We start from the raw sequence: 23947 nt of genomic DNA, 5'->3' as shown, positions 1-23947 counted from the left end.
AAGTCTCCCCCAGTAGCAAATGCTGGCAGAGACAAGCAGTGCCTTGGGAGACCAATGAAGGCAAAAATCACTGAGCAGGGCCATTCATCACTAGCCAATGGCTTAGAAGATTCTAGTTTTAATCCAAATGAGTAAGCAAGTCTTCCCAAATGCTACTTCAATGAGACTGCAGTAGAAGTATGTACATTACCTGGAAATTGAAAGGTATGTCAGTCACTTCCTCATGAGTAAGATGTAGCCGGAAAGCCTCGTTGTGACATGTCGAGATTAGGTGAACAACCAGCCAAGGATGGCTTGAAGGAGAAGCCACTCCGACTGCACATTCCTCAGCCCTGACACAGAGTCAGTCTGCAGGCTGAACAGCAGAGAAGTCAGTTGAGCACATTTTATTTAGGGTCTAAGGTTAGCCCAGAGGCTAAAAGGTGACACTGTTGGGCGCTGCTCTCTATTCCGGCTTTTACTTACTCACCATCTCAACATTCTCATAAAGGAAAGCTTTATTATCTGCTTTTTTGAAATGAGATTTCATAAATGGTAGGCTATCAGCTGAGAGATCACTTCCTTTTGTGGAGATCAGCAAATTGTATGAATTGACAAATGCTTTTGAAAGACGATATAGAGGAAAAATAGCTTGTCTTCAATAAAAATTTCCTTTTATCTAAGCATTTCCAGATTCAAATGGGAACTAACAAAATGGTTAAAATCTAATAACACTTTTAAAATAGTCACTAATTAGCTTGATAATGATGATAATAGGGCTATTTGTAGAACTTTGAGGAAAGGACTCATTTTAAATCTCCAACTATAAAAATTTCATGCCAGGTTTGTTAAGAGTTTTCTGCTTTGCAACCAAATTTAATGAACATTATTACTATAATAACTTGTGCTTCCCTAACATTTTTTTCTGTCTGTTGACATCTCCCATATCATTCAAGTCCATTTACATGAGGCTCCTTAGATACAGTCCTTCCTCATGTCCTCCAACAGGAAGTGCTCTCATTTTTTATAGCCCTCTATATACTTTTCATATGACAGAGAGAGAGAGAGAGAGAGAGAGAGAGAGAGAGAGAGAGAGAGAGAGAAAGAGAGAGAGAGAGAACATTTATTAAATGCATACTATGCACCAGACACTATTCTAAATGTGGAAACAGACACAAGCAGACAAGAGAATTCCTGCCCTCAGAAGCCTACACTCTAATTAAGGAAGACAACACATAAAGTTAGAAAACAGGGGATTGGGTGGGAGGAAAGTAATGTGTGGGAGTATAGCCAGAAGAACACGGAGTCAGGAAATAGAAGGAGGCCTGGTTCTCAGAAAGAAAAGGCCAAAGCTTATCTATTAGAGCTGGAAGATTCAGGGCTATAGTCCAATGTTGCAGTGGAGAGAAGTTGAGGCTAATAACTGGGTTTATCACACCCACTCTAATTTGTTTCATACTTATCTGCATGCTTGTCTTATCTCTCACTCCCAGATCATATATTTTTGGTCTTTGTATCTTCAGCATCTAACCCAGTGCCTTGCATATAGTCGACCCTTATTATTTAAAAAAAAATTAATTGAGTACATCTCACACAAGTCATATGTTGTTCATGAGTCGTTTCAATCGTGTCTGACTCTTGGTGACACTATTCGGGGTCTTTTTGGCAGAGATGCTAGAGTGGTTTTGCCATGTCCTTCTCCAGCTCATTTTACAGATGAGGAACTGAGGCAAACAGGGTTAAGTGACTTGCCCAGGATCACACAGCTAGGAAAAGTATAAGGTCACATTTGAATTCAGGTCATCTTGATTCCAGGGCCAGCACACTATCCACTGCGCCACCTAGCCGCGCTCATATGTATGTGTTTTTTGTTGCTGTTGATTCAGGTTTTCTACTTAGAGTACTTTTGGCACGTTGTCCTCCTGGAAAAATCTTCCCTATTGCCAACAAGAAAAACGATTACCAATGCTGAAAGGTTTCTATCGAGCAAGCCCAGACTCCAGTTCCTCCTTTCAAACTCAAGAGGGCAAAATTTGGCTGACGAATTGCTCCCAGCTTCATATATAGGAGGAGAAGCTCTACGCGCACATGATAACCTCTCACCATATGCCAACATATTACTCATTTGTGTCTTTGTTCTGAATATGTCTTACACATTACCAACACTTGAGGTGCCATCCACTAACCTCAGCTGCCAATAGAATTGTTCTAGCAACAACTGAACCCGATTCTCCCCTTTGCTCCAGGAACAGACACATTTCCTAGGTATGGACAAGCATATGGAAGTAAGGGAAGGAAGAAATCTCCTTGGGCGAAAGGTTGAATGGAGGAGAAGCTTAGAACTATGAACTTACATGTGGTCTGCGGATTATTTGGCCCTTTTCAATTATCTGTGCAAGATACCCTCTGTCTCATTCATGCAGATAACCAAGTGTTGTCTGCCTTAGCAGCCTATGAGCTACACAGAAACACTTCGTGGTGCTCTTCTGTCCCAGGGAACAACGCGTTTTTCAGTCCTTCTGGAATAGAACCAACTATGTCTGAAAAAAATCAAGGGGATGTCAGTGAGCAGATGGACTTAATTACACGATAATAAAGAATCTTCAGTGGGGACCGGAATGTCATCTAACAGACTAATAAGCACTTTCCATTTAAATAGCACCTTTCATCCAAGTACCTCAAAGAGGTTTGTGAAAATTAGCTCATTAATAATCCTCTCAGCACCCCTGTAAGGTAGGTGGGAAGCTTTATTATCCCACTTCACAGATGGAAAAACTGAGGACCATAGAGGTGATGCAGCTTGCCCAAGGCTCTGTAGGAAATCAGTGACCCAGTCTTGCTGTTGTAACCCCTGGACTCCCTTTTTCTTTGGTTTCTGTATTAAACACATCCGAGAAATCTGTGACCAGATTGAATTCCTATTGGAAATGTCATATGTTGTCTCCTACCAGGAAACTGTCTTGTCCAATCATAAATTACAAACAAATTGGCTTCAATTAGATGTTAATAAGGACCATGTGAACAGATCAATATTACCAGTCTGTAATCTGAGAGTCCTTTTTAAGCTCAAATGTTTAGGATAACTTATACCACTGGCTTTGGATGTTTCCTTTACCGTTATCAGATGTTAGTATGTGTCATATTTATGTAGGTATATTAACTATCTGTCTGAATGGGGTTAGGAGAGTAAGACAAGAGTGTTTACTATTTGTATAAATGGCTTATCCCCTCTATTATAAACTACTTGAGGGTAGGGACTGCCCAGCACAGTCCCTAAATAATAATACCATGTTTATTGCAAGGTGCACCAAAGAACTTTGCAGTTTACAAAGCACTTTCTTTAGAACCACATTATGAGGCAGGCACTATAACTATTATTATTCCCCTTTTGAAGAAAAGAAAACAGACACAGAGAGGTTGAGTGGATTGCCCAAGATCATGTAGCTGTAGTAAGTATCAGTCATGACACAAACCTTGGTACGCTGATTTCAAGGACAGGGATCATTCCATCCCTCCATGATGTAGGTACTGAAGATGTGTTTGTTCAACTAAATTGTAGTTTTAGAAATGACTGGTGCATTGAACAGGGGATTGGACAAGATGACCTTTCAACTTTGAGATTCCAAGATGTGAGTTCAGTTGTTTATTTTAAAAGAACCACTGAACTGTCACGTTTCTGCTTTTAAACTATTTCCTTTCCACAAACTATTTAGGGTTTCTTTTAAAGCCTTTTAAAATCCTACTTTATTTTTTCCTCCCACTCTAAAACAAGTTTTGCCAAAAAGAATGCAAAGCTGAAGATTCTGAAAGGTTCAAGTCTAAGCTAAAATTCTGAACCAAATCTCTAAGATTTAATAGGGTCAAATGACATCACCACAAAATTCAGTCCATCTCGGTCATGAGGAATGTTCATTCCTCAACTTTTTCAGTTGGGGAGGTGGCCCCAGAGGGTTCAACAAACCCAACATTTAGTACCTGGGAATTTGCAGTGCTTGTAATATAACTCAGATTTCATTGAGGATTTTGGAATAGTTTTGAAGTTATTCTGAAGGCAATTCAGACAGCAATTACTCTGAACAGGTTAAGACACATCAAAGTAACTTTGGAAGCTAGTGAGCAAGAATTTGGCAGGCCTCCTCTCTCTAATTTATAGGTTGTGCTAATTGGTGACGCTCAGGGAGCTGCCTCTATTCACTTGTTGGGAAGAATCTGAATCTCTATTGGTTGGGAATGGTTCCTGGGATACTTGGCCTAACTCCAGCTCTTCTGGGTCAGAAGGTACATTTCTTCTAGGGGCTAGATAGAGAGGGATCCTACCTGTACAGGTTACAACCCCTCTGGGCTCCAACTTTTCCATTTGTAGACAAAAGCAGACCATATTAATCTTGTGGCATGTGAGATACTAGTATTAATAGAAGGAACTTCCATTAAAATCTCACTTTAATGTCTCATCATGGCATGGATATAACCCTTGGTTCTTGGATTCCCTGCCAAGATAACACAAGCTCTGGCAGGTCCTACAAAGCTGGGAGGCTCCAAGTACAGCCTCAACCTCCAGAGACTAGCTGTGGACAGAAAGTTCAGAGAGTCCCATCACCCAGCTGGCTGCAAGGTGATGAATTCTCCAGTGCCAAGAACTGTCTAAGATCATGGACTAAGTCAGAGAGGGCCTGCAATCTTCATCAGTGGCAGGAATGTTCATACCAACAGAAACATAATCTTTGAGATATTGAAGCAATCCTTCAATGTTTCAACAAATTAGAGTAATGACAGTAATAATACCTTACATTGTTTTTACAGCTTACAAAGTGACTTCACATTCATTATCTCACTTGGTCTTTACTGCAACCCTGTGGTGATATAATTATCTCCATTTTATAAATGAGGAGACTGAGACTTAAGAGAAGTGACTTCTCCAAGTTCATACAGCTCTAAGTAGCCAAAGAATGATTTAAATCTGGGGGTCTTTGTTCCAGGCCCACTGATCTTTGGTGAGAGCAGGAAAATATAGTAGGAGTATTTGGGTGTATACTTAATTTAAGCTATAAAAAAACTTAAAACTGCACTAAGATTTTTGGGTCTATGTACTCCCACTATTCAAGGCCATTTCCTGGTTTCATTCTAGAAGTCTCTTCTCTAGAGAAATTCTTATATCTAAAACTGCTTAAGTATATATCCCCCTTCTCTCTACTCAGACAGATGCCACCCTGATACAGATCTTCATCACCTCAGGCCCAGACTATTTCAGTGGCCACCTTGTTTTTGGATATCCCTGACAATTTCTTCTATACTCTAGTCTCAGTTGCCAAAATTCTTTTCCTAAAGAGGAAGTCTGATCATATCAACTCCGACTCAGTAAACTCCAGTAGATTCCTTTTATCTCCAGGATAAATATATATATAATGCTTGTTGGAATTTGTAAATCTTTGTCAACCAGGCCCCTTCCTCCCTCTGCAGTCTTCACTTGACTTTTTCTACATACCCTATAACCCATTGACACAGCTGGCTTCCTTGCTCTTCCTTGCACCTGACATCCCAACTCTGACCCTTTTCATTGGCTATCCTCCAAGCCTGGAATGTTCTCCCTCCTCACCTCCTTCCCTGACTTCTTGTTTTCCTTCAAGACTCAGTTCAGATCTTACCTTCTGTAGGAGGCCTTCCCCAGTCCCCACCCTTAACTTTCCCATTCCCTAGAGCCTTCTAATTATGCTGTATATATGTTGTATGTGTATAGTTAATTTGCACACTGTATTCTTCACAGACTGTGAGCGCTTTGAGATCAGGGGCTGTTTTTGCCTTTCTTTGTAACCCCAGCCCTGAGAATAGTGCCTAGTCTATACTAAGAACTTAGTAAATGTTTACTGACTGATTGTCTTTGTCACTCCTGGATGGTGTATGAAATTTAGATGAAAGTTCAAACCTTATTTCCATGTCTTGGCCCTCACTATGATGATCTAGGGTTTGAGATCCAGACTGTAACTTAAAGGACTTGAAAGTCCCCTCGGAAAACACAATCCCTTCCTCTGTTTAGTCAGGAAGAATATGAGTATGTCAATGTTCAGGGTGTTTGTAAAATGGAGTTTATTCATAATTCTCTCTTTATATCTGCAGATATAACAGGAGAGAAAGACATGGAGCTAGAGTGTCCATTTCCTACAGGGAAGACCCATGGAACTTATTGAAAGCCCCTTCCCCTATTTCTGCTATGCAGATCATGTTTACCCTGTCCACACTAGCTAAACCCAGATCTCACCTTAACGAGCTCTAAAATTTTGTCTTATATTTCTAATAGCCTTGGGGCTGTGTGTGTGTATTAAAAATATAAACCATCCAATCTATCAACAAGCAAACGACCCCCACCCAAGGTTAAATAAGCAGCCAGGGTTTATTGTTGCTCTGAGTGTAGATGAAATCTTGAGAATGAACAAGGAAACGCTGGAATATATCTTTGAAGGAAAAATGCTGCGCAAATCCAAAGTATGATGATTGAAAGTAGATCTGAAAGGCTGCTCCAGGGTATAGCTCATTAAGGGGGACTGGGGCTGACCTGAGGAAGAATCTATTAAAAACCAGTGTCAGTAATATCTCCAGTCTGCAGGGCAACCACCTTGCTGGAGGGCTATTTCCTGAGGATATCATAAGTTTTTAACAAGATATTGAAGTAGCTGACAGGGAGCTTGCCCAGCCTAAATTTTGCCTTAATGGCCTCTCAAATGAGATTTTAAGCCCCCAAGATGTGATCCCATTCTACTCAAAGTATAATTATGATGGTCCTGTTCTACCTCTCTGACTATCACCTGGTACTCACTCCCACTCATTCTGTTCCATAACTATGCCCACTGCTACTTCCACTGGCCCTTTCTGCTAGCATGTTCTCCATGGAATCTTTCCAAAAGTGATCATTTTGGGTTTTCAAGAATAGTAGATTATCATGATGTCTTCAAGGGTTATGTCTGATGATGGGTTTGAGCCTTTTTCTGGAGGTAACTCTAATCATGGGGCCACCATGAGAGGAATAATCTACCTATACGGTGAGAACCCTTGGAGCTGAAACAATAGACTGGGGTCTGTCAGGAGTATGGTTATCAGCAGTCTGCCCATTCAGTGGTTGGCAGACACTTTAAAGATGAGTAGTTAGGCACCAGCTATCACTAGTCATCATTTCTACCTATTTGACCAATTCACCTCACTGGGGTTTACCTGACTGTTTGTTGATGTTTTTGTTATAAGGCTGAGGTATACCCAAGTGTGATTGTCAGGACTGCAGAATTTGAAGAATGCAACCCCTGCTTCTACTGGCAGCTCATTCCTCCTTCCTATACTATGGGAGTTTCACATGCTTTGGCCCTAATCAGGGGCTTTGGTCATTGCCTCAGAAAAGGAGCTGTCTTATCATCGACAATATTGGAACATCCTGTGCTCCATAGATTCACCTTGTGTTAGTGAGAATACAGATAGGTGGCCAGGAAGCTTGCAAGGATGCTTGTAAGGATCCCAGAATCTTTTCTGAGTCAGAATCCTATGACATCTCACCTTTCCTTTAAAGTCAACTGTGCCTCTTGGCATTTGGTGAGCCTGTAAACAGACAGGTAGGACCAGCCTAAAACAGAATTATGAAATAGATGAAAAGATCTTCTGGGAACCCAGTCTCCCCTTTGTGAACCCTTTCCCACACCCTCCCTCTTTCCACCTCCCCCATTCCAGGATCCAGATTTCAAATGCTGCATTGGAGTTTTCCACCTGGAGGAAAGTCGTACCAAAACTCGCACAATGTGCAAATGGCTTAAAGAATTAGCCCTCCTAAGAAAAATTTGCATTTTAAAGGGAAAAATTAAATTCCTTAACCTAAAGGAATTAATGGCAGAATTTTTGGCAGCAGGTATGGGCAGATGAGGAAGAGGGATAGAGGATGCTTTCCTAAAAATCTAAACTATTTGAAGGAGCTTATAAATTAGCTCACGAGTCCAGATTTGCGCAGATAAAAACTAGAGAACACCTGCAAAGCAACATCTGAAACCCTCCTTTCACCATATTCCCTTAAGGCTTACAAGTGAAAGGATGCAACATTTTTTATTCTTGTTTGTGGAGAACGGAGTGGGATGTCCTGCTGAGGGATGTCAGCTGGCCATCCTGAGTGGTCAGGAGAGAGAAGGGGTCATCACAGGAGAGAGAAGGAATGGACACAAGGGTATATGAGTTAGCTTCTACCCCACCTGGGTCCATGTTTATCAGGGAGATGTTTGTCCATTCCCCAAGTGGATGAAGGTACAAGCCCAGGTTTGCTGATGCTATTGGTCAAGGGAGAAAAAAGAAGAATGGTTTTGAACCATAGTCATGGGTTCATGTGCACTGTGCCTGTTATAATGGACCTCTGGAATATTGGTTTTCTTTCAATGGGAACAATTCCCTTGCCTACTTTTCCCACACATGTTCTGCCCTTAAGCAGTAGTACCCTTTCAGCCCCACCCTTGTAGAAGACTTAGTCACCTAAGCTACGTCCCCAAGGCAGTGTCAATGGAAAGCCTGAGAAAGCAGCAGTTCCAGACTCCCCAAACTTGCTCCAGACTAGGCCAATATGATTTTTTCTTTCAGTCTTATAGCTGCTAAATCATGAATCCCTCCTAACAGAGTTTGTGGGATAGGGGGTGAGGAGGAAAGGAAAGGAAAGCTAGATGGAAAGGGAGAAAACCAGCTTTTGTGGTTAACAGAGACTTTAACTTTGCACTAACATTCAGCTGTTCGCAGAAGTCATTGGGTTTGTGAGTTATCCTTCTCCTCTATAATGTACCAGCTCATTGTCTCTTAAATTAAAAGCATCTATTTCTTCCCAGCAGGCCAGTGACATAGAGGACCACTTTTTCGTCTTAAATCAATCCTTTCTTTAGTGATGAGTTCCAACCCCAGGAATATTTAATGAATTCAGTAAGACAAACTCCAGGCCACTTCCACTGCAGTATGTAATTCTCAGGTTCATAATTTATGAAACAAACTCTTAGATAGCTTCCAGTTCCACCATTCTGTGACTCTAAGATCCAGTGATTCTGACGTCCTTCCTTGAATACCTTCCTCACCCTTATTTAGGCCTTATGAAAATAACAATAATAAAATTGATTCTAATTTCTTCATTTCCAGATAATTTAGCAAATGATACCTGGAATATGGTAGAATTTATTACCAAAATTTGATTTCATAAGATTTCTATAGCAATAAACATGAATGCTACCAACATCTGGCCATTAACTGGCCAAGTAATAATGTTGTGTGGGAGGTAACTAAAGGTTACTGCCTTTTAAAGGAAAACAAAGTGATAGACATTTGTAGGACCATCCCTTTACAAAGATGTGGAGTAATATGACTCTTATCATTTGTATCTAGAATTACTCAACACCATCACCATCGCCAATCATCTTGACTTCTGTCTTGATGCTGTGCTCCGATGATTCTAGAGGAGAGAATGAGGCTGATGACTTTGCATGGCCTTGCCTCACTTAAATCCAATTCACTTGCAAGTCAAGTCATCACCTTCCTGATGTCCTTGGTCCTCTTTGAGAATGAAGGACAAACAACAACAATCTAAATGTATTTTTCAGATGCTTTCTATGTACTCAGTCTAGTAGTCCATGCTCTCTCACGTATTCAAGTGAAATTCTGATCTCTTTGATCTGCATGGTCCAGATTGCAAACCAACCATGTATGCCCACCCTGTAGGACTCTTGTTTAGGTCTTCCCATTAGTTCGCCATAGGGAATCCATACAACATTCTGGAGGCCTTCTTCCCTTCTATTAACATTGCAAAGATAGCATGGAATACTTGGGCTGTCTATCTGTCATCCCTTTACTTGATGCCTGATCAGTCAATCTTCTTTATCTATCATACATTTCCTTGTTCACATCTTATATTGCTGTTCATTGAAATTTCTCATTGATTATATGTAGCCACTTTCTCACACCCATCATGTTACTCTCCAGTGCCTTCTAGTCTTATGCAAGGATGAAGAAATACTAGATAAATTGACAGATAGATAGATATGTGTATAGGTGTGTATGTGAATATATACACACACACATACATACCCACACATATGTGAAGTCCTCTTTCTACCACATTCCTTTGAGGCTTACAAATGAAATAATGCACCATTTTTCATTCTTGTCTGTGTAGAATGGAGTGGGATGTTCTCCTGAGGGATGTCAGCTGGCCATCCTGAGTAGTGGTAAGTGGTATATGTCTCTGTGTATGTATGCATGTATATGTGTATGTATGTATAGTCTTTGCCTTCAAAGGAATCTCAGTCTAAGAAAGGTACATATACAAAGCAGTGAAAAATACAGAATATTAATATTGACTTATATTTATGTAGCAACATTGTTCTCAAAGTACCAAAGATTCCAAAGATCATGCCACAGTTGAGCTAAGCCAATTCCCACCCTGGGCCCATACTACCCTAATTAGTGAGTACTAATAGAACCTCCTGCCTTCAATCTCCTAACTATGTTTCTCTTCAAGTTATTCTCTTTCCCCTTCCCATGTCTGGCTCTGAGAGCAGTAATCAAATCAACGCTATCATTGCTTCTGAAAATTTCTGTCAAATGACTGCCCTATGGCTCCTCTCACCATCCCTCTGACTTCCCAGACTAAAAAATTCATTTTCTGACCACCACTCATATATATGAAGAGAGAGAGAGAGAGAGACAGAGAGAGACAGAGAGAGAGAGAGACAGAGAGAGAGACAGAGAGAGAGAGAGAGACAGAGACAGAGAGAGAGACAGAGAGAGAGAGACAGAGAGAGAGAGAGAGAGAGAGAGAGAGACAGAGAGAGAGAGAGAGAGAGAGAGAGAGAGAGAGAGAGAGAGAGAGAGAGAGAGTCTTCCTTGGCTAGAATATAAGCTCTTTAAGGGCACATTCTATTTCTTTTTTTTTTTATTCGTATCTACAGAGCTTAAAATTATGTTTAGCACAGAGAGAGTGGCATATAGTTAGCATTTTTTTACTCATTACCATTTAATATTCCTTTGTAGAAAGTGTGGTAGGAAGGAAAACTGTGAGAATTATTGTCCCTATTTTGTGGATGGGAACACTGAAGCATAGATCAATAGAATGGATCCCATCCTATAGTTTATGAACTATAACTTATCCATGCCTGACACTCTGAAAGGACAGAATCTTAGAACCAGGAGGCATCTTAGTGGGCATCTTATCAAATCCTTCATTTTGCAGGATAGTTAACAAGGGTCCAAAGAAATTAAATGAGTTCCTCAAGGTCTTACAACTACTGAATGGCATAGCCAGGGAAAAAGTTATGGCCTCTCCAATATTGTTCTCTTTCTTCCATACCTAATCCTTCTCCTCTCCAAACTGGGGGTAGGTGTTTAAGCATGTCCTCTTCATCACTCACTTGATACACTGTTCACTAAAGAGTTCTCTTCTATGCTGGCAGCTTGGCATGGTGGATAGAGTTCTGAACTATGAGACAACATTAGCTTTCTATTCCCCATCCCAGATACTTACTAGCTTCGTGGTCCTGCACTAGTCACTCAACCTTTCTAAGTCTCAGTTTCCTTATTTGTGAAATGGGGATCATAATAGCACCCACTTCACAGCGTTGCAGTGAAGATCAAATGATATGATGTATGTAGAATATTTTATAAAGTTTAAAGTACTATTGAAAATGAATTATTGTTATCATCGCCATTATTATACTGACCAACACTATTTTAATGTCACTATTTCTGATACCTGGTCATCTCAGCATACACCTCTCAAGCACTGTCAGCCTTGGTGCTTGACTTCTTATATATCAGCTATATGAATAAAAAGGGTGAGGTAGGGAGGACATAAAAGGAATCTTTTGTCCTCTGTGCTCAGGAGGATATGTTCTTAGCATCTTCCTACATGAAAGAAGAAATAGGCTCCTTATGTAGTTAATTATTTTCTATTTGACACATGGGTCAATTTCCTTTGTTTCAGTAAACTTAATAAAACACATTTTTTTTGGTCAAGCAGACAATGTCTTCAAAGAGGGGAAAGGGTGGGAACATAACAGAGTGAGAAAAAAAGGCCAAAGGGATTCATGAAGAGGCAAAATAATATGGAAAAGAATCAATTTTTTTAATTTGGTGTAGCCCCTTATTGAAATACATCAAACAGCACCAACACTAATATAATTTTTAGCTTCTTGGACTGGAACTGTTATTTCACTAGTATAGAGAATTTCTTGTAATAAAATTCCCTGTGCCAATGCAGAGCAGCACTTGTTCAATAAATCACAGTCTTAGAGAGTTACTAGTGCGCTGAATGATCAAGAGACTTATCCAGGGTTACATATAGACGTCATAGGTGGGACTTTAACTCAGGTTTTCCTGACTTTAAAACAGATCTTTGTTGTGTAATGTCAATTATAAAACTGAAATCAATCATTTTAGGTATCACAATGTATGCATATATGTGAGCATGTGTGCATGTCTATAGAGATAGAAATCATTGAGACAAAGGTGTAAACTTATCTCTCTACAGTTGAATCAGAGACCAGACCAAGACCAAGCTATAAAGGGACTAACAGAGCTAAGTCACGAATTCTAGAGTTTTAGAATTGGAAGGGCCATTATTGGCCATCCAAGCCAACCAACTTGAACAGTAATTTCTACAACAAATCTAAGAAGATCAATAAGGGTCTTTTAACCGTTGCTTAAAGTTCTCTGGGGAGGAGGAATTCACTACCTGCCAAAGCAACTGATTGTACTTTTGTTTAGCTCTAATTGCTTGTGTGACCTAGATTTTTCCAGGTATGACCAGCTCACCCAACATGGAGGTGCTCTTGTCTGGCCTTTGGAGACTGCCTGACATGGAGACCTCAGCATTCCCTCCCATGTGGTTGAGGGTGGTCACCTTTGCTTGTCTGCCTGTTTCTTTCAAACTGGCAAGACTCTCACTCTTTGTGACAACTATTTCATGGATGTTTCTTCCTATTGTGCATGAATGCCTTGAATTGAACTCTGCCCCTAACATATTGAGGGAATAAGTTTGCATATTTGTGATTATCTTTTGAAGTAAATATTCCTTTATGAATGGTTCAGAACTCTTGTGACTTCCAGTTTTGAAAGAGTAGAAGGATGAAGACAACCTCCTTTCATGTTGCTGAAGGGGAGAAAAAAAACTATAGGAAAAAGATGACATGAAAGGAACTAGAGGTCTAAATCATGTCTTTATTCTTAGCTTGTTACAATAGAAACTTTAGGTGATTTCCCCTTTAGGTGAGATCTATGACTCTCCCTTCTCTCTCTCTCTCTCTCTCTCTGTCTCTCTCTCTCTCTCTCTCCACTCCCAATGGGAGACTTCCTTCACTATGTATTGTGGGGCATATATGCTCATATGTATATTTTCTCTGATTTCTATTTTGCTATCAATTTGGCTAAATGGATCTCTTTCTTACTTTTGAAGTGTCTTCATTACTGAACTAGCGTTTGGTAGGAAGAGAATCAAGTCTTGGCTATAGAACTTGGGGTCCCTCTTTCCACATTAAGAAATAACAATCAAGAGTTTAGCATGACCCTGAAACCACATTCCCTAGACTATTTAAGGGAGCAGAGGTGTATAATTCTAGAGCAGAACCCCTTCTCTCTGAAGAGAATAGAGTGACCAGCTGCTCTTGAAGTTATATAGATCCCTTGAAGAAGGCTAGGGGGAGGAACCTCTAGAGATGTATCTATTCATGCCTCCCTTCAAGCCAAATTGAGACAGTGTCTTTATGTTAGCAAGACTTTTCCTTACATCAAGCTTAAGCTTGCCATCTGACTGGCCAAACTTCCATATGTGAACAAATGACCATCTCAAGACAACTTAGGTCAAATAATTATTTAGCTCATTTTGTTTATAAAGTACTTTCTTTTTGGGAAATTTTTCCCCCTATTTTCTAATTCTAATTTACAGCTATGCAAAAAGCATTGACTTTGACCGTAAAGGACATGGATTCAATTCCTGATAGCTATTTACTGACTTTGAATAACACATTTCTCCTATTTTGGTTTCTCCAATGAAGGGACTGGACTAGATCAAAGGTTTTTGACTTGAGGTCTATGAACTTTAAAAATATTTTGATAACTGTTTCAATACAATTGATGTTCTCTTAGTCTTATTTATTGTACTTTATGCGTGTGAAAACACTCTGGGCAGGGGTCACTAGGCTTCAACAGATTGCCAAAGGGGTCCATGACACACAGAAAAATAGGCTAAGAACTCTTGGACTAAATGATCACCAATGTTTCTTTAAGCTTTAACTTGTAACAAGCTTTAACTATAATTTTCATCAGTTGTTTTTATTGCAACAATCCATTGCAATGAGTAGTAGAAGTATTATGAACTCCATTTTCCCAATGAGTAAACTTAGATTTATGGAGGTTATTTATGTTACTTGCTTCTAATTATACAATGAGTGAATGGCAGGCCAGGTCACAGAATCTCAGAATAGGAAGGTACCTTAGAATCCATTCCATACCGTCTGAAGACTCTTCCTAGAACCCTCCTTGAAAGTTCCTGGTGAAATGGGGGTACTCTATCTTCTGAGGCAGCCTGTTGAATAGTAGGTCAGTTCTAGGTCTTAGGAAGTTGTCCCTTAAAACAAATTTAACTTACTTCTCTGAAATTCCTACCCATAATTCCTGGCCCTCTGAGATCAAGCAGAAAAAAAAAATCTAAGCTCTTTCCCACAGGGTAGTACTACTGAAAGACAGCTAGTCGGTACATTCTTCCTAAATTTCAGGGTTAAATAGATCCAGTTCTTTCAATTGCTTCTCAGATATCATGATGTCTAAATCTCTCATCTTGTTATCCTTCCTCTGAATTCATTCTAACTTTTCCAGGATTATACAATTTCCCTGCCCTCAAGGAGAGTATAATCTATATGGGGACATAAACCATATGCATAAAAATACTTGACAATATGTATGTATATAAATAGAATTTGTTTTTTAGTATAAAAAATACAGAGGTTTTATATATAAAATGGTTTTGTTTTCCTTTCATTCTTACTTGGGAGACAGGAAGGAGAGAAGGCAGATTTTCGTTTGAAAAAAAAGATTTTAAAAACTATAATTAAAATTAAAAGGTAATAAGTGCCACGTGAATGGGAGAGGCATTGAATGCACATGTAGTTATATACAAAATATGTAAAAAACTTACAAGGCAATTGATTTTTATGGGGCAGGGAAGGTACTAGTAGCTAAGGGACATGGGGGAAGGTGATAGATTCGAAAATGTCTCTATCCTGATCACACTTGAAGAAGTAAAAAGTTCCCAGGGCAAAGATATATTGACTATTACCTCTTTCTACAAAACACAACAGTGGTTGTAGAGCAAGAGGACCTAGAGTAGGAATCCTGCCTCTGACACTATCTGGGTGATTTGGGGCAAAATCACTTCATTTTACTGGGTCTCACAAAATAAGAGGACTGGACCAGATGACCTCTGCAGACTCTTCCACCTCTAAATCTCTGATCTTAGGAACCAGCAAGGGCCTTCTGCTAGGGTTCTAAGTCCCAGGGTTGCACTGGTAAAATGTTTAACAACTGGCTCACACCCTCTCCACCCACCTACTCCCAAATAGGCATAACAAATTCTGCATTATTTATTCTTAATCTATCACTGTAAATAAAACAATAAATCAAGTCCTGATTTGTAGATTTGTTGATTTCCAACAAATGCTCACCCTGAACTTTGAATAATCAGCTCTGAGGAGCTGGGTCCAGCACAGTCCTAGAACCCAACAAGTTAAACAGTCTACCAAAGAACACTTAGGGACAAGCTATAATGCAAAATAAAGAGGAGGCAGGGAGGTGGTGGTGATGATGAAGAAATATAATACAGGTACAGCCTGAGAACTTCCTATCATATGATTAAATGCCAGGATAAATCATTGAGAGAAATTCAACCAAAAAATTCGAACCCTCAGGAAGTCATTAACAATTGTCTTTACAGAGGAAAAGGATAGACATGGTTTTCATCCTAAGAGCATGTAATAGTACAAGTGTGAAATTTCTAATGCTATGGACACATTTCAAATCCTGTTGCAGCAGAAGGCTGGGTTTCCAGGTCTAAGTTGCTTCCTGCTGCTGTTCCAAGTTCACCCAGGTATGGTTGATTCACAAATAGTTAATGATTTTTTTAAAAGTTGAAACAGATCACTTAATTGTCTTGAGATAGCCACAATCCAACAGCAATGAAGCTTGAACAAATGACCTTAAAGTATATTGTTAACCATTAGACATTATTTATTTATTTATTTGTTTATTTATTTAATTGAAATGAACTTAGCTGGCTGATTGATGCTGATCTTTTTATTATAGAGACCCTTGGAGCTGGAAGGGACTTTAGAGGTCATCTAATATTAAGTTCATAGATTTAAAGCTAAAGGGAATCTTAGAAATGATCAAATCCAGCACCTATATTTTATAGATGAAAAAAATTGAATTGCAGAGTTTAGGTGACTTCCCCATGGTTACACAGCTTGTAAGTGTTGCAAGTATAATCCAAAGTCAGGGCTTCCTGAATCTCATTCTTTTTTTTTTTTTTAAAGCAATCGGGGTTAAGCAACTTGCTTAAGGTTATACGGCCAGTTATTTCTGGGTGTAGTGCTAAGTATCTGAGCCCAGATTTGATCCAGGTCATCCCGACACTGGAGCCGGTGCTCTTACTCGCTGAGCCACCTGGCAGCCCCTCTGAATCTCATTCTAATGATCTTTCCATTATACATTTACAGTTGACACATTCCCCAGATAAATCTGTGGAAGGGATTTGACTTGCTGAAAGGTGGATTCAGTAACCTCAAGTTGTTTCCATGTGAATTTTGCCTTCATTAATAAATCAATCAATAATTCAGCAATTACTAAGTAGGAGGTTCCACTCTGTGCCAAGAACTGTGGCTAAAAAAGAAAGCAGTAACAGTCATTGTCTTCAAGAAGCTTACATTGTGAATGTAATGGAATACTATTGTGCTATAAGAAATGATAAGCAGCTAGACTTCAGAAAAACCTGGGAAGACTTACATGAGCTGATGCTGAGGGAAGTAAGCAGAATCAGGAAAACATCGTACACAGCAACAACCACATTGTGAGATGACTAACTTTGATAGACTTAACTCTTCTCAGCAATGCAAGGTTCTAAGACGACTCCAAAAGGCTCATGATGAAAAATGCTATCCACATCCAGAGAAAGAACTATGAAGTCTGAATACAGTTCAAAGCATACTATTTGCTCTCTCTCTCTTTTTGTTTTGTTTCATTTCTTCTTTCTTGTGGTTCTAATTCTTCTTTACAACATGACTCATGAAAATATGTGTAATATGAATGTATACATAGAGCCTATATAAGATTGCACACCATTTTGGCAGGGAGGGGAGAGAGCGGGAAAAAATTTAAAACTCAAAATTTTGGGAACTGAATATTGAAAACTAAAAATAAATTAGTTAATTTTTGTTTTCAAAAAGAAGTTACATTGTATTGGAGGAGACAATGCATATATAAATAGGTATATAAACAGGCCTGAGGGAAAGGACAAAAATGAAGCTAGTTGATGAGTCTCTAGTCAGTCCCAAGTTTTCCAAGGTATGTTCTCCAATTGTCTTAGTATTCGCCTCCTGGTGACTATATCAACACAAGGACCAGGACATCAAGAGGCAGCCTTCCTGTGTAATGGGATAGAAAATCTCTATTCTCCATACATGCCTGGAAATTGTCTATTCCCCAAGGCAAAGGCAATACCGAAGTTAAGTCAGAGAATCTAGAAGTTCCGAATGCTGGTTTACCAGTAACACAATTTTTCTTCAAAATTAGAGACAAGGTTATATTTGTCCACACTTGCCTTCACAAAAGTTCTCCAATGGGGGCGGCCAGGTAGCACAGCAAGTAAGAGCGCCAGCTCCAGTGTTGAGAACACCTGGAGATCGAATCCCGGGCTCAGACACTTAGCACCCACCCAGAAACACCTGGCCGTATAACCTTGAGCAAGTTACTTAACCCCAATTGCTCAGGGGCGGCCAGGTGGCTCAGCGAGTAAGAGCACCGGCTCCAGTGTCGGGATGACCTGGATCAAATCTGGGCTCAGATACTCAGCACCACACCCAGAAATAATAACTGGCCGTGTAACCTTGAGCAAGTTACTTAACCCCAATTGCTTAAAAAAAAAAAGTTCTCCAATGTTTTGTCATGGTGTGGAGAATACCCAGGGACCTTGAAGACTATGCCAGAAGATCACAAGCTCAGACAAGTTGTATAGTGGTCAAAAGACTTTCAACCTGGTTCTAGTGATAGACTATGCCTGTGTTCTGAGGGCCAGTCTAGATAAGACGTGACAGTATCATCACCAGTTGACTGGACACTAGATGACGAATGCTGGCAAAATTTCTATGGCCTTGGCAAATCATAAAACAAAAAACAAATACAAAATGGCATCCAATCCTGTGTATCCCTTTTCCGCTTCTTAAATGACTATAGTAGAATGGTGGAAATGGGGGAGGGGGGTGGTGAAGGCTGCTGAATCACACAGTTTGGGGATTGTCTATAAACATGAACCTAATTGTAGGTACTCTAACAGAAATATCTTTGTCCAATGATCAATGAAATGACATACCACTAGAGAACTGAATCATATTGATCTCAAAATTCTCATTATAAGTAAAATTAGAAGACAGAAGGATATTTCAGCAAAACAAAAGGATTTTATAGGAATCTCATAGGATTTCCTTGGAAAGACAAACAAATGAGTTAATAAGGTTGATTGTGTCATGTGTCCAAAGGCAGAAAGAAATAGTATTTCATAGAATATGTGGTCATTTTGGTATTTGGACAGCATTTGCAGTGCTTGCCTTGAACTTTTGCCAAAAGAACCCCCATGGAGGTTATTTCCCCTTATAAATGGATGTCCATTATATCTCTTACAAGGAAGCCTCTAAAATGGGGTAGGAATTAGGCTTATGATTTCATTGGTGTATGGAGCTCTAGTGAAGAAACTTTTATTCTCAATACAGGTTAATACCTTCTTGGAAACTTAAAATTTTAGAGAGTTACCTAGAACACTCAGAAGTTGAATGACTTGCCTGGAGGTCACATAGTCACTATGATAAGATTTGAACCCAGGTTTTCATGGTTCAATGGCCATCTCTCTACTACAAGCTCACCTCAGAAATTCCATGAAGAATTAGACAGGAATATTCAAATTAAATCAATATGTATTTCAGTAATTTGTGACTTTAATGCCAAGGGAGGGACAATGAAAAATATGCTGCAAAATATGACTCAGTATTTAAAGGAAAATAAAGAGGGCTAAGTCTTGGAGATTCCTTGCTTTTAATAGGGACTTTGCAAGAAGGTTAAATGTTTTGTTGGATGAACAATAATGAGATCTTTTAATTATGGCTTTAGTAGATATTTTAGCACCAATTGAAAATAAATATTTTCTTTGTTTGTAGACCTTCTGAGTAAACATATAGTATTGTTATCCAAAAGAAATTCCCATCAAGTGTCCTCAAACTACTTTCCCAAGTGAGCCATTCCTGGGCCTTGGAGTTGATTGCATATTACCTATTCCCCTCTAAATCACTGGGTTAAATGAGAACTTCTGCTGTGTCCAAGGAATTTAGCTGGATGACAACTGCTCTGTTGGAAATTAAGCAAAGACTCCGACCTGGCAGCAGGCCTCTTGCTGGGGAATGAAAGGGAGGTGTGGAACATTGAAATACAATGGATGGTTTAAGTGCCAAAGACTTATTGAGGTGGTGACCCTCCCTGGACTGAGTCCATACTTAACTGTATCATCTGTGCCACACCTCGAACATTTAATTGAGGTTTATAATAATGATGAATAATTGCCTTTTTCAAAACAAATAGGAATACAAATAGCTCACATCTGTAGAGAGTTTTAATGCTTAACAAGCACTTTTTCTCACAATTCGATTCAACAGAAACCTGTTAAGCACTTAACATGTGCCCAGCACTATCTGAAGTGTTCGAAATGGAAAGACAAAAATGAAATGGTCCTCCTTTAAATGTCCACTCCTTGAGAGCAGAGATTTTTTTTTTCTTGTCTTTGTAACCTCAGTGCTTAGAAAAGTGCCTGACACATAGTAAGTGCTTGTAAATTCTTAATGACTTTACCCCAAGTACCTTATATTCTCTTGGGGGATAAAACAACAACCTATGAAAGGAATATCATTATTTCCATTTTTCAGATTTTTATTTTTTAGAACTCTGAGGTTCAGAGAGTTTGTGACCTGCCCGTATCTAATAAGAATGAGAGGCAGGATTTCCTTCCACTGCTATATGCTGCTTCATCATAACTACATATTAAATAGATAGTGTATTATATGGTATATGTCATATACCATATACTCATGGTATATGATAATTCTGTAGCAATAATAGGCATTTAATTGTTCCTTTAATTTGTTGGGGGTTTTTTTTAGTATCTACCTTTCCCACAATCTTACCCATATCCATTTTCATTATCACTCACCTGCTCCAGAACTTTAAATGACTCCCAATTAAAAAGAGAAGTTTAAGTTCCTTAGCCTTTAAAATGTAGCCCATAACTTCCATTCATTTCCACAAGAATACATGTGTTTTTACAATCCCTAGCTGTAGTAAGATGTTGGTGTGAGTGACATCCATAATATATAAGACCTTGAAATGGTCAGCAGATAGACACACATGAACAAACCTAGTTGCTGTTTTCATTCTTTGATTTTTCCTCCACCAGTTCTTCTGTTCCTCACTTCCTCCAATAAAGCTACATTTCCCCACATACCCACTTTCATGTGCCCTTGAAAACAACATTGTGTGGCTCAGCCATAGCTGAAAAGGACTTCAGGGTCTAAGCACAATCTTTCATCTCCACCCCTAACATCAGGATTGAACAGCCTGACATGAATGGTAAAGGTCTCCAAAGAAAAGGCATGGAGGGGTGGCTAGGGGACACAGTGAATAGAGCACCTGTCCTGGAGTCAGGAAGGCCTGAGTTCAAATCCAGCCTCAGACACTTAACACTTAATAGTTGTGTGATCTTGGGCAAGTCACTTAACCCAAATTGCCTCCCTTTCCCCCTCCAAAAACAGCAAAAAAAAAAAAAAAGAAAGAAAGAAAGAAATGACATGGACCACATGCCCACTACCAAGTGTAATATCTGCTCCTTTTTGTTACAGCTTTCCAAGAATCTTGCCAATCAGTGAAAATTGTACAAGGGCACTGCTTTTGCCTAATAGTTCAGAGTATTGTGTTCTATGTGTAGAGCGCACCATACCTAATGTAAAAATTCATTGATCGTTGGCTATGTATTCACTTATACATGAATGTTATAAGGGATCCAAGGAAACATAAAAGATGGGTATGACATTTAAGTCTAGGTGTAGAGATAAGACATGCAAATGAAAAGGTAGCTAGCAGTATGAAAACAAGTGGTATATAGGAAATTAATGCTTTGGAACTCAAAGACAAGAGGAGACTTCAGATGGACATTCAACAAACATTTAAGCATTTCCTATGTGCAAAGCACTGTGTGAGGTGCTGGGCATGGTGGGGAATAGGGAAAGATGCAAATAAAAAATAAGACAAGATCTCCAACCTCAAGGACCTTATTAAGTGAGTCAACCTATAGAGAGGAGGGAAAGGGCATTTATTCCAGATAGAAAAAAAACAGTGCTAACAAACACATGGAGGCAGGAAAGTACAAAACATGCTTAGAGTTGGTTTTCTGGGAGCAGAAAGTTATATACATAGATCTAGATGAGATTTGAATGGAAATCAGTGGCCACATTTTAAAGACTAAGGAGCTTAAACTTCTCTTTTTAATGGGAGCCATTCAAAGCTCTGGAGCAGATGAGTGATAATGAAAATACAAGTAGGTATTGATAAATGTGAATAATGAATAGCTATAAATTGTTGCATGTATGTAAATTTGCACTATTTGAAGCTATGATTTTTTAAAATATGATCGTTGGTTGCAGCCCAATGGAAATATGCACTGCTGATTTGAATAATGTAATGACTTCATGGGATTTATTAATCACACTAATCAGGACTGAGTTGTAATATTTTAATAGGAATAATCTGATAATAGTGTGCAAGATGGGTTAGAAGAGGAAAATGCTTGAGGAAGTGATTGTATGTGGTAGGCCCTCAACAAATTTTTGTAGAATGAATGAAAAATTAGTGGGCTAGAATCTTCTATCCCTATCAAACAGGAATTAAATCAGAGCTACTGTATTTCAATTAGAGTCTTGTGTTTTTTACAGAAAGGTATGGTCAAGGTGTGTAGGTAAGCAAAATACTATAGAGGTTACAGATGGGAGAGTGGGATTTAATATTTGTGTTCAAATTGTGTTTAAATTCTTTCATATTTCATTCCCACAGGTGGGAAACATGATATACATCACATAATGGAGATTGAATCCCCAATCAATTCGATGAGATCCACAATCAATTGGATGAAATTACAGGATGTGGCCTTTTGTTTGGAAGCATCTGAGGGGCACCTTCTTATGGAAAAAGGCATACCCACTGTCACTTTGCTTAGAGGAGCCAGACAGCGTCTATGATAAAACTCATTTCATTTTCCCCTCGGCCCTCTTCTCTTACTAAATTCCCTATTTTTGTCAAGTTACCATCATTTTTTGGTCTCCATGTTCATAAATGAGGACAATACTGTGAGTATAGTTTACCCAGATTTTAGCAAAGATTTTGATAAAGTATCTCATGCTATTTTTGTGAAGAGGATGGAGTGATACCAATTAAATAATAATACAATTAAATAGATTCCAGACTAGCTGAGTGGTCATACTCAGAGAGTAGTTGTTAAGGATTCAATGTTGATATAACAAGGGGAAGGGAGGGGAAGGGAAAGGAAGGGAGGGAGAGAGAGAAAAAGAGAGAGAGAAGAGAAATGGGCCTCCACATCTGTTAATGTTCTGCCAAGAACATACTGAACATACTGTTTTCCCATCATGGTGCTGTGGGTGTGGAAGAAGTACTAGAGGGTCCATTTCCTGTCCCAAGTCCTATATTTTCTCTCCCTGAAGGGAGGAAGTCAGAGCAGCATGACCCTGTGATCCAATGCCTTAACTACTATCATTAACTTTTACTTTTTCAGGTTCCAATTGGAGGCCTAAGTCTCAGGGGTTATTAAAAGGGGCCCAGAGGTTGGCTGTGGAATGCCAGTTTCCTTGGACTCTGCAAGTTTCTGTATTTGTGTGCGGTATGTGTGTTTGTGTTTGAGTGCATGTGTGTGCATGTATGTGTGTGTATATGTATGAGCGAGAGATACAGAGACAGACAGACAGACAGACAGAAATGAACAGAAAGAGAGAGATAGGAACAGAAAGAGACAGGTAGAGAAAGGGACCAGGAGAGTGATAGAGACAGACACAGAGAGAAACAGAGACAGAGAGACAGAGAAGGGGGGTGTTTGTGTTCTTGGAGAGAAGAGGGAAGTTTCCCTTCTTCTAGACACCTTTATAAAGAATCTAGTTTTCAGGCAAATCCTTGTCTTGTCCCGTATGTTTTCTATGCTTCAATGGAACTGCACTTTCAATGATGTGTGTACTCCAGTTGTTAGGGCAGATCACAACTTTGTCCATGTTCTTCCATAGATCCTTTGACAAATATCTACACAAACCTATTTTCAACCACTGTTTTCTTCATAAAAACTTTCCCATGAAGTAGTTGGTTTGGTTGGGTTGTTTTTTTTTCTGGGGCTCCATCCCATTCTTTTCTACCATCACCTCTATAGTCATGTTATACTTGGTTCTTGCTCAGAGGATGATGTGGCATTCCTCCTTGCCAAAGTTCAAACTTCCACTTGTTTCCTTTGATCCCATGACCTGCTGTCTCCTCTGGGACTTTGGTCCCTCAATCATTTACTCACTCAGTGTCATGCTCTCTCTCTCTCTCTCTCTCTCTCTCTCTCTCTCTCTCTCTCTCTCTCTCTCTC

General features: G+C 39.3%; 1 long non-coding RNA gene across 2 annotated transcripts in view; it reads left to right on the top strand.

Moving 5' to 3' along the window:
* The window catches only part of LOC138147942 (uncharacterized), a 124838-nt gene extending 101223 nt beyond the window's left edge, over positions 1-23615 (top strand). The window contains exons 4-5 of one of the 2 annotated variants that reach the window (XR_011164937.1): positions 10142-10193; positions 22372-23615. This is a non-coding gene — a long non-coding RNA (uncharacterized lncRNA). The remainder of the gene's footprint in view (positions 1-10141; positions 10194-22371) is intronic. The other variant, XR_011164936.1, reaches the window with a different exon arrangement.
* Positions 23616-23947: the final 332 nt, after the last annotated feature.

The sequence above is a fragment of the Petaurus breviceps genome, unplaced genomic scaffold, assembly GCF_028583685.1.
Source record: "Petaurus breviceps papuanus isolate PSGF00001 unplaced genomic scaffold, PetGlider_PUasm1.0 90808, whole genome shotgun sequence".
Lineage (NCBI taxonomy): Eukaryota > Metazoa > Chordata > Mammalia > Diprotodontia > Petauridae > Petaurus > Petaurus breviceps.
Note: the sequence above shows the minus strand (reverse complement) of the source record. Positions and strands in the feature narration are given on the sequence as shown.